At 48.9% G+C, this 10676-nt stretch overlaps 1 non-coding gene across 1 annotated transcript; it reads right to left on the reverse strand.

The window, feature by feature from the left end:
• Positions 1-1009: 1009 nt before the first annotated feature.
• Positions 1010-1081, reverse strand: TRNAE-UUC (transfer RNA glutamic acid (anticodon UUC)). The gene has a single exon. It is a non-coding gene; the product is annotated as a tRNA-Glu (tRNA).
• Positions 1082-10676: the final 9595 nt, after the last annotated feature.

Consider the following 10676-nt stretch of genomic DNA (forward strand, 5'->3'; position numbering starts at 1 on the left):
GGTTTGAGTTTGGGTTGGCCAAGCAACCAGTACCTGGGGGATGTTGCTGAGAAGACTTAACCACACCCCTGAGCCTGGGCTACTGTAGGTCTGGAGAGGCAAGCTTGTGCACGGCTAAGGATATAGGACTCTGGGAACCCACTGCCCAAGTTCAGATCCTGCCTCTGCTACTTGCTGCTGTGACCTCAGGCAAGTTCATCTATTTGTTCATTAATTTATTTAACAAATGTTAATTGAGCCCCTACTGTGTGCCAAATTCTGCTGAAAACACAAACAGAAACACAAAAGGACTCCCCACACTCTTGATGTTTGGGCTTCCCTGGTAGCTCAGATGGTGAAGAATCCACCTGCAATGCAGGAGACCCCAGTTCAATTCCAGGGTCGGGAAGAGCCCCTGGAGAAGGAATAGGCTACCCTCTCCAGTATTCTTGGGCTTCCCTGGTGGCTCAGATGGTAAAGAATCCGTCTGCTATGCTGGAGACCTGGATTCTGTCTCTGGGTTGGGAAGATCCCCTGGAGGAGGGCATGGTAACCCCCTCCAGTATTCTTGCCTGGAGAATCCTCATGGACAGAGGAGCCTGGCAGGCTGCAGCCCATGGGGTCACAAAGAGTTGGACACGACTGAGTGACTAAGCACAATACAGCACTCTTAATGTTTAGTTAGACTCAAATACTATCCAAACAAATGCTAAATTATGACTGTGACAAGCAAAGTGAGGGAGAGATCCAGCCTGCTCTGAGAACTCAACTGAGGATGGTCTTATCAGAAGGGTCAGGGGCGGCTTCCTTGAGGACATGACCTAAAGCTCAGATCTGGACCTTAAAGCTCAGATCTGAGGAATGAGTGGAGTTACAAGATGTGGCTGGCTGAATAATGGCCCCCAAAGATGTTCACGTTCTAATCCCTAGAATCTGTGAATATGTTCCTTTACATGGCAAGAGAGATGTGATTCATTTAAAGGCTTTTTTTTTTTTTTTTGGCCACACTGTGCAGCTTGCAAGATCTTAGTTCCCTGACCAGGGATTGAACCTGGGCCATGGCAGTGAAAGCCCCAAGTCCTAACCACTGGACCACCAGGGAATTCCCTCCAGTTAAGGATCTTAAGATGGGAGATTCCCCTGGATTATCGGTGTGGACCCAGTGTAATCACAAGTGTCCTTATAAGGAGGAGGCAGAGGGTCAGAGAAGATACGACAGTAAAAGCAGAGGTCAGAGTAATGGCGTTGATGGAAGGGGGCCATGAGCCATGGAAACCTCTGGAAACTGGAAAAGGAAAGGAAATGAATTCTACTCTAGAGCCTCTAGAAGGAAGGAAGCTTTGCCTACCCATCTTGGACTTCTGACTCCAGACCTGTAAGCTGATAAATCTGTGTTACTTTAACCCACTAGTGTGTGAAAGTCTGTTACAGCAGCAAGAGGGAACTAACACCATAGGAGAAGAATAGAAAAGTGTGTGCCAAGGCTGGGGATGAGAAATGGGTTCCTGTGATCTAAAGAGAGAAGGTATGTATGTGTGGGTGTGAATGGGGGTGGGTGGTCAGGGGTGGGAGCCAGGAGGCTGGACAGCTAGGCAGGGGCCAGACCATGATCAACAAGCAGCTCCTGTTTGGCTAATGTTATTAACCCCTCTAAGCCTCAGATTCCTCACTGAATAAAATGATGACTTCGTAGGCTTTTTGCAAGAATGAGAACTGAATGAGGCCGTGTACATGTAGCTCTTACTTAGTAAGTGCCCGTTTTGATCTCACGGTTTCTCGAGTGGGCTCCTGGAGCCCTGGGAAATCTGTGAGATTCCTTTGGGGCTGCTGAGGATCCGGAAGGAAAGAGGGGGCAGTTCTGCCCTCAAGCTGAACTTACATTTTTTGCCCATTGGACTTGGCTTCTGGTTAAGATCGTGTTTGAATAACAGTTTCCTCAGCTAAGACGCAATTTGAGAGCTGCTACTCTAACCTGCGGAGAAGGCAATGGCAACCCACTCCAGTACTCTTGCCTGGAAAATCCCATGGATGGAGGGCCCTGGTGGGCTGCAGTCCATCGGGTCGCTAGGAGTCGGACACGACTGAGCGACTTCACTTTCACTTTTCACTGTCATGCATTGGAGAAGGAAATGGCAACCCACTCCAGTGTTCTTGCCTGGAGAATCCCAGGGACGGGGAGCCTGGTGGGCTGCAGTCCATGGGGTCACACAGAGTTGGACACGACTGAAGCGACTTAGCAGCAGCAGCAGCACTCTAACCTGACTCTGCTTCTTCTGGGTGAGGAAACCATGGCCTGGGGTTGCCCATGGCTAGGACTGCCTCCGAGCCAGCCAGAGAACCCAGCCCCCAACCACTGATGCCTTGATTCTCTGTGGTCCAGGATTCTGGGCCTTAGGGTCAGACTGGCAGCTTTGTAATTTGGAGTCCACTTCCCTCCCCAGCCCTGCTTCCTGCGAGCTGCGTTCTAGGTTCACTCGCATCTTCTTTGTTTCTTGTCACTCTCCCTCCCAGGACGCTAAGGTCCATGGGGGCAGGAACCTCATGTTTTGTTAAACACAGGATCTCCAGGGCCTGACACTGTGTCTGGCATGTGATAGTCACAGGAGACACTTGGAAAATGCTCACTCTCAGGCACTGTCCAGTGTTGTCTGCACACATTCCTGGTTCATGCATGCAGGTGTGCTAAGTCACTTCAGTCGTGTTTGACTCTTTGCGACCCTATGGACTGCAGCCCGCCAGGCTCCTCTGTCCATGGGATTCTCCAGGCAAGAACACTATAGAGGGTGGCCATGCTCTCCTCCAGAGGGTCTTCCTGACGCAGGAATCACATCTTGATCTCATGTCTCCTGCATTGGCATGTGCGTTCTTTACCGCCAGTGCCACCTGGGAAGGCACTTCCTGGTTCACTGGTTGTTGTTGCTGTTGTTCAGTTGTGTTTGACTCTTTGCAACCCCATGGACTGCAGCACGCCAGGCTTCCCTGTCTTTCACTATTTCCCAGAGTCTGATCAAACTCATGCCCATAGAGTCAATGATGCCATCCAACCATCTCATCCTCTGTCGTCCCCTTCTCCTCCTGCCCTCAATCTTTCCCAGCATCAGGGTCTTTTCAAATGAGTCAGCTCTTCGCATCAGGTGGCCAAAGTATTGGAGTTTCAGCTTCAACATCAGTCCTTCCAATGAACATTCAGGACTGATTGCCTTTAGGATGGACTGGTTGGATCTCCTTGCAGTCCAAGGGACTCTCAAGAGTCTTCTCCAACACCACAGTTCAAAAGCATCAATTCTTCAGCCCTCAGCCTTCTTTATGGTCCAACTCTTACATCCATACGTGACTACTGGAAAAACCATAGCTTTGACTAGATGGACCTTTGTTGGCAAAGTGAGGTCTCTGCTTTTTAATACACTGTCTGGATTTGTCATAGCTTTTCTTCCAAGGAGCAAGTGTCTTTTAATTTCATGGCTGCTGTCACTGTCCACAGTGATTTTGGAGCCCAAGAAAATAAAATGTCACTGTTTTCATTGTTTCCCCATCTATTTCCCATGAAGTGATGGGACCAGATGCCATGATCTTAGTTTTTGGAATGCTGAGTTTTAAGACAGCTTTTTCACTCTCCTCTTTCACTTTCATCAAGAGGCTCTTTAGTTCCTCTTGACTTTCTGTCATTCCTGGTTCATAATTACCTCTAACTCACAGCGTCCTCTCTCAAGGCATTGACAAAGCTTCTTATCACTTGTGCGCCTGAGTGAATTTCTTTGCCTCTTCTGTAAAATGGGGGTCTACAACATGAACGGTGGTGACAGTGGGGGTGAAGTGGCATCGTGACGTCTGCCTGTCGCCTGGCTTTGGGTCTGGCTGCAGCAGCCACTCAGGAAAGGTTGGCTGTTGAAATGACCTCATTGCACAGGGTGCCAAATTGCTCTGGTTCCAGCCACCCTGTTTTGATAGGGCCACTGCTACAGCCTGGTCCCCTGAGCTGCGAAGGATTGCTTCCCTCCATCGGCCAAGTCGCTTCCTGCCAAGTTTCTCCTGCCCACTCCTCGTCCTCTTCCTCCCCTGGGCCCAGACCAGCACATCTGCCCTTCTGGGCTCCAGCACCTTCCCACTGCAGTCACCTCTGCAGGACTGCTTCCTCCTCCACGTCATTCCACCGCTTCCTTTCCTGAAGATCTCTGCAACCTGTGTCATCAAATGGGACCCTGCTGGGATCCTGAGGACAGCGTAAGGATCCCTGCTAAGGGAAACACACTGACTGAAACCGCCCACCCTGGCCAGGTACCATAGTAAGCATACCTGTAAGTGATTTTACAACAGGAAGTCTCGGTGAGGAATACGGAACTAACAAGCCACCAGCAACCGGAGCAGTTTAAGAAAGGTCACGTGTCCTGCCACCTCCCAGAATCCTTCTCGCTGGCATTCATCTCAGTTGAGCAATGCGTGCACCACCAGGAAGGGCCCTGAGTCAAAGTGATTGGCTGAAGAAAACCCAGAAACTAATCCCATCACCATAAAACCCGAGACTGTGAGCCACATTGCAGAGTAGTTCTCCTGGGTTCTCTTATCCTCCTGCTCTCCCCCAGGTGCCCCTTCCCAGTAAAATCTCTTGCTTTGTCAGTGTGTCTCCTCGGACAATTCATTTCCGAGTGTTAGACAGGAGCACCCTTTCGGGCCCTGGCAGGGGCTCCCCCTTCCTGCAACATGCCCATGCCCTGCCCCATGGCTCCCAGACCTCCACTAATACCCTCGGCAGCAGCCACTACCTGTGGCCTGGCCCCACCCCCACCCCCAGCCTTTGCTGAACCTCTTCCTCTGTACCCCTCCAGCACCCCTTGCTCCATTGTTGCCCATCTTGCTCGGTCTGCAAGTATCTTTCTTGCATCTAATGTAAGATCCCTGAGGACAAGGACCAACTCCTGTCCCTTTGATACCATTCCCTCCACCCTAGTTGAGGCCACCTTGGCCCCACACCTTAATGATCACAAAATGTCATAGTCTGTCTGCTCTGGCCTTGCCCACTCCCATCAGGCATTGAGGTGACCTTCGAAAGCACAGATGAGTTCACTGCACACTCTTTTGGGGCACCTGTGGCCCTCAGGGGAGCTCTTACCACCAGTTACCACTCCTGGCCCCATCTCACTGGATCTAGACAGGAGAGCTGATTTGCACTGGCTTGAATGGAGTAGGCTCTCTGGGAGGTGAAAGGTTCTTCCTTCTGGCTCGGACACTCTCTGCGCTCTCTGCTCCTCCCCTTCTACCCATTGGGCTAATTCCTGTCCTTACCCAGATCTCAGCTGAGATGTACCTCCCAGGAAAGGGCTCTCCAGCTACCTGAAGCCTTGGCCCCGTGCCTCTTCAGTGAGCCTAGAGCACCGTGTACATTCTCTGCTTTGTTGGAATTATATCTGTCTGTTGCTCATAGCCCCATTTGCCTGTTGGCCCTTTTGAGAGAAGTGCCCTTGTGCCCACTGCCTGGAGCCTAGCACAGCGGCTGACACGTTGTTGTTGTTTAGTGTCTCAGTCGTGTCTGACTCTTTTGCGATCCCGTGGACTGTATCTACCTAGCTCCTCTGTCCGTGGAATTTCCCAGGCAAGAATACTGGAGTGGGCTGCCATTTCCCGACTCAGGGATCAAACCTGCAGCTCCTGCTTTGCAGATGGATTCTTTACCTGGGAGGCCCACCTGGCACATAGTAGGTACTTAACAAACACTTGTTCCGTTGAACTGAAGTGCTCCAGAAGCTCAACCAGGTTCCCCATCTTTCCAGATCCTACCGGCCGCTCCTGATAACAAGAACAATGCTGACGCTTGTTAAGTGCTTGTTATGCTCCTGGCACTGGGTTAAGTGCCTCACTCACATTGCCTTTGCTTATTCCTCAACAGCCTTGTGAGGTCAGAACTACTTTACAGACGCGAAGGCTTAGATAGGCAAATGAACCACCCTAAGGTCACACAGCTAGAAAGGGGTAGGGCTGGACTGGTATCCACTTGCTGACTTGGAGTCTTTCTTCTCAACCCCAAGATGACACTGTCCTCCATGCCTGCTTGTTCTCCACCCTCTCCATGATCCCTCTCCTTCCTCTGATCCCCTCAGGGTCTCTGCCTTCCCAGATCCTCCTACCACATCATCTATGCGTGCAGTTTCCTGATTCCACACTGCCCTGAAAGATTCTTTAGCACAGAGGTACTTAACCAGTTAATCTCTCTGACTAATGATAAACTCCCCGAGGTCGAGGATTATGCTGTTTCTTTAGGAGCCCCCAGGATAGCCAGCACAGTGGTTTGTTCTTGTTGTTCAGTCACTCAGTCGTGTCCGATTCTTTGTGACCCCATGGACTGCAGCCAGGCTTCCCTGTCCTTCCCTATTTCCCAGAGCTTGCTCAAACTCATGACCATTGAGTCAGTAATGCCATCCAACCATCTTGTCCTTGTCATCCCCTTCTCCTCCTGCCTTCAATCTTTCCCAGCATTAGGGTCTTTTCTAATGAGTAGACTAGCCAAAGCGTTGGAGCTTCAGCTTCAGCATCAGTCTTTCCAATGGATATTTAGGACTGATTTCCTTAGGAAGGACTGGTTGGATCTCCTTGCAGTCCAAGGGACTCTCAAGAGTCTTCTCCAACACCACAGTTCAAAAGCATCAATTCTTCTGCATTTAGCCTTCTTTATGGTCCAACTCTCACATCCATACATGTCTACCGGAAAAACCATAGCTTTGATATAGCACAGTGCTTGACACCCAGTTGATATCCTCCAGTTCACCAGTAAAGCAAAGGCCAGGTCCCCAGGTTCTCGTCCATCTGAGGAGGTGGCTCAGGAGGTTCTGAGCTCTCCTCTTCTCTCCATGATTCCGCTCTGGCTTCTGTCTAATCCTTGGTGTTTTGGGACATTATGAATCACAGAGACCCACAGAACTCAGGGGAAGAGAATGCCAAGATTTCTTAAGGCCAAATGTGTGATCAGCATATCCAACTTCATTTTCCTGTCTAGGGAGTCCCATTTTTTTTTTTTTTTAATCATAATATGTCTCAGGAAACCATGTCATAAATCAGATTATAAAAAAAAAAGATTGTATTTAGTCAGCAAAAAATGTAGTGTACTGAGCACTTTTGAATACACCAAAGTCTAGGTGATGGAAGCTAATGTGACAGGGCTGTGCTTTGAGGGGTCTCATTGTCTTACTGGAGTCACGAACCAACTCATCATAGTGAAAGACCCCTGAGCGTCACACTCTGGCTCCTGTCTGCTCTGCAAAGTCTCCCCAAGTGTTTCTAGAAGTTTCCTGCAGTGTCTCACGTGGGCTCAGGGCTAAGTTCAGGCATGGCCCCCGAACACGTGATTCCAGCGGTTGTTTTCCTCCTCTTCCCTGCTCTGGTCTGTGCCCTATGGACTGCACCCCTTCGGGGCACCCGTGGCAGATAGAGAAGCAGGTTGTGGACCTGGGGTGATGTCCCAGGGCACTCCCCTCCCCGCCAGCGTCACACCCCATCAGGGATCATAAACCACGGCTGGCGGAGCCCCTGTCTTACAGTCTTGTAGTGAAACGGCTCTGCAGTGGCTGATGTGGCTGTCTAGGACCACCTTCACACACACACACAGCTCAGACCCGATTCCACAGGCTCTGAGGAATCACAGAGGCTTTCCCCCTTTCCAGTCACCAAAGGCTCTCTCACTGCCTGAGGGTCTCCACCCTGGGATCTGTCTCCCCCAGAAGGCTCCCTCTTCCCCTCTCTGCACTTCTCAGCAGCATCAGCTTCTGGCAGCTGCCTCACCGTTTCCCCTACACAAGCCTAGGCATGTCCCAGTTTTGCCTCAAGAACAGCACTCTAGTCCCACCTGTTTTTCTTACACACGTGCTTCTTATTCATGCTCAGATATAGAAAAAAGACAAGAAAAATACTCCAAGATGTTTTGACTCTGGGAGGTTTTATTTTCTTTTTCATATTCTGCTATGTTTTCCAAGATTTAAAAAATAAGCCTGCGTCCCTCGTGCAATACCCCCACCCCCACCACAGTAAAAACTTTTATTGTGGTGGATGTTTTTGTTCAAATAGAAAATTAACAACACAAGCTGTAGAAGCAAAGTGGAAAAAGAAAGATGAACTCCAGAGTGTTAAGGGGAAGTAGAAAAGCTTTCAAAAGGAATAATGTTACAATTGGAGGTTCCTGAACAAATGAATCATAGATACAGCCAAGCATATACCATAAGTCAATACCATAGTAACTGTAAATCTCCACAGTTACTCAAAGGAGTAGAATTATTTTCCAAGCCCTACAAAAATATATGTATCACTTTTATTATATAAGGGGTTGCAACAAACTTTCAAGTGTATCTATCACATATTAAAATGCACACACAACTCTTACAACATGTCAAGGCATAGAAGGTTGGCTACAGAAAAAGTACACATCTAATTGACAGTCATTTTGTTCACCTTTGACTTCAGAAGTACACAATGCTTGATCTCACGCCTTCCTTTTCTCTGAACCAAACCAGAATATTCAAAATCACTCCTTGGAGCTCTGCGCTGGGCTGCTTGAGGATGAGGGATTAGCGTTAGGTATCTGTTACCGATGATAACGATGCTGTCTCTTTGACTGAAAATCGTTTTAAATATCCAGAAGGGCTGACGCAGCATCCTCTTCTTCCTCCCCGTCCGTGTATTAAAAGCCACCAGGCAGGGTTTCAGGGTCAGGGTTAACATGGTCTCCAGGAAGGCTGCTGCAGCCTCTGAAGACAGTCCTCCCCATCTTTCCCTCCACGTGGACCACTGAGCAGCTGTGATTTTAACTGGCAGCCTTCAGAATACAGAACTGGGGTTGGTTTTCCTCATCTGGGACAGTGGTAAGAAACAGATGGGGGTTGGGTACTGAGGTGTGGGAACTCATCAAACCCCAAGTGTGGATCACAGAATTAAAGTACACCCAGGATGGAAAAGACCTCTGCTGTGAACTGCTCCAACTTCTAAGCCGCCACCACTGACCTGAGAAAGCACCTACTCTGTGCCTGAAATTACTACAGAGATGGTTTTATTTCATGTAATCCAACAACCCTGTGGAGTAAATAATAGCAACCCCATTTTATAGACGAGAAAACAGAGTCTCTATGAGCTTAAGAAACTTACCAGTGTATTAGTTTGCTGGGGCTGCCATACAAAGTGCCACAAACTGGGTGCCTAAAACAACAGGAAGTGTACTGCCTCACCGTTCTGGAGGCTAGAAGTCCATAATCAAAGTGTCAGAAAGGTTTCTGGGGGCTGGGAGAAAGAATCTATTCCATGCATGCCTTTCTCCTCACTTCTGATGGTTGCCAGCAACCCTTGGCATTCTTCAGCTTGTAGATGCCTCACCCCAGTCTCACCCTTCACCCTTTACTGCTATTCTCCATGTGTGTGTCTGTGTCTCCAAATTTTCTCTTAAAAGAAAAAAAAAAAGCCAGCCTTTATTGAATGTGTAACAGTGTTGCTTCTACTCTTTTTTGTGTGTGTGTGGACATGAAATCTTGTTACCATTTATTTGAGGTGGTTTAGTTCCTGACTCTTTGGGACCCCATGGATTGTAGCCTGCCAGGCTCCTCTGTCCATGGGACTTCTCAGACAAGAATACTAGAGTGGGTTGCCATTTCCTTCTCCAGGGTGTTTCTATTTTATGTTTTTGGCCCCAAGGCATGTGGGATCTTAGCTCCTCAACCGGGGATCGAACTCACACCCCCTGCATTGGAAGGCGAGGTTCTAACCACTGGACTGCCAGGGAAGTCCCAGATTTCCCCCTTTTCAGGGACAGCAGTCATATTATAGTAGGGTCCACTCTAATGACTTCATGTTAACTTGATTATCTCTACGAAGACTCTATTTACAAATAAGGCCACATTCTGAGGTCCTGGGGGGTCAGGACTTCAACATATTTTGGGGGGAACTTTGGGGTCACAAAGAGTCAGACACAACTAACACTCTGGGGACTTCAACAATTCAGTCTGCAACATAAAGACATCACTTCTGATAAATGATGGAGACAATATTAAAAACCTAGACTATCTGACAGCAGCTCTTAACCAGACCCCATCCTGCCTCCTATCTGGCTCTTCCTGGCTGTCTGGCTCCCTTCTGTAGACCATATCTAGGAATAGAGATTGGCAACCACACAGGATGAGCCCACCTACCACGTCTGAAGATTTCCTAAGTATAATCTCTTATTTTCTATGCTCACCTCTGAGAGATATACAAATACCACAAGGATTTTCTCCATGCAGATGTTGACAGACGTTGGCTTTGATAGAGAAACGTTCCCATCTTCATCGACCACTTTTGCAGGAACCACAAGCTCCTGGCCAGTGCACTGCCGACCCCTATGGCCCTTCCTCTAGAGAAGGGAAAGGGCGCCTCTGTTTTCATGCTAATGGGTATGCGACCCCTCACTTTCTGGTTCTCACAGTGACATCTGACACGGGTCATTCCATGTGCCACAGAGACACAGGAGGAGGTGCTGGAGGAGGGAAGGTGGGTGAAATGCTCAATGCTTCATCGTGATTCAAGTACCTGCGCCTTCATGCCCCCACCCCTGTTTTTTAATTTAAAGAGCACCATGCGTACGACTCAAGTTTAGTCAGGCTTTGTCTTGGTTCTTTCACTGGGAGCTGGTCATCTCTGAATGAGTGTGTTAAACCTGGCCTGAGTAACCCCAGGACTCAGGTCATCCTGGATCT

Source organism: Bos javanicus, chromosome 14, assembly GCF_032452875.1.
Source record: "Bos javanicus breed banteng chromosome 14, ARS-OSU_banteng_1.0, whole genome shotgun sequence".
NCBI classification, from domain to species: domain Eukaryota; kingdom Metazoa; phylum Chordata; class Mammalia; order Artiodactyla; family Bovidae; genus Bos; species Bos javanicus.